The following is a 937-nucleotide window of genomic DNA, read 5'->3' on the forward strand; positions in this document are numbered from 1 at the left end:
TCACATCAAAATTGCCACTTTTGAACTTGTTAAACCACTCATTACAATGCGTTCGACCAAGAGCATGCTCTCCGTAAGCTTCGACAAGCATTCGATGAGATTTGGAGGGGGGGCGTTAATTCGTGCAAAAAAGGCACATTTTGCGAATTATTTTTTACGACAAAGTTAAAATCTATTGATTAAAACCAATGGTACATTAAAGTATAGTATTCGAAGAATATTTTGTAAAATTTTCATGTACAAATATTAAAAAATACGACAATGACATCAATTATTCGGAAGCGTCTCCTGAAAAAGTAGAATTGCGGTGCCCCTCATAACTCGGTACTGCAACATCACCAATAAAAAAATCAAAGTTCTTTCGTTAGATAATTGCTTTCCCCAGGTAACGCTGGGAGGGTTTTTCGAAATTTCAATTTTCCAATTTTTGGGAACACTTTGAAGTGAAAAACGCGTTTTTTGTGAAAAAATCGGGTAATTTGTTATTGTAAAATAAAAACTATTGATAAATTTGAAAATAACTCTCCAACGTTACCTCGTAAATTATGTACAGAAATAGTGTTCCAAATTTCAAAAGGATCGGTGCAGTAGTTTTGAAGTTAGGAGGGGCACCGACTTTGGAAACGTAAGTTGTGGGAAAAACGCTTTAAAGTTTTAACACTAAAAAATTTGGAATGAATCATCGATTCATAATCGATGCCAGATCCACAAAGAATGTTGCTGTCATCCATGTCTAAAACATCTTTTTGCTCTTGTCTACGACGAATCCTGTCTTCTTTTTTTCAGTTCTGAGTCGTGTTGTTCTGCGCTGAGTCGTGTGTGAGGCACGGTTGCTAAAACTGCTGTATCCTCGTTTTTTTGCTCCGATTCATCTCCAATTTTCACACAATATTCTTGAAAGGTTCTCCATTCAGAAAATCAAATTTTAAAAAATGAA

At 35.3% G+C, this 937-nt stretch overlaps 1 protein-coding gene across 5 annotated transcripts in view; it reads right to left on the reverse strand.

Moving 5' to 3' along the window:
• The window catches only part of LOC117173146, a 48,313-nt gene that overhangs the window by 26,626 nt on the left and 20,750 nt on the right, over positions 1-937 (reverse strand). The gene's annotated exons all lie outside the window — the stretch shown is intronic.

Source organism: Belonocnema kinseyi, chromosome 5 (assembly GCF_010883055.1).
Source record: "Belonocnema kinseyi isolate 2016_QV_RU_SX_M_011 chromosome 5, B_treatae_v1, whole genome shotgun sequence".
Lineage (NCBI taxonomy): Eukaryota > Metazoa > Arthropoda > Insecta > Hymenoptera > Cynipidae > Belonocnema > Belonocnema kinseyi.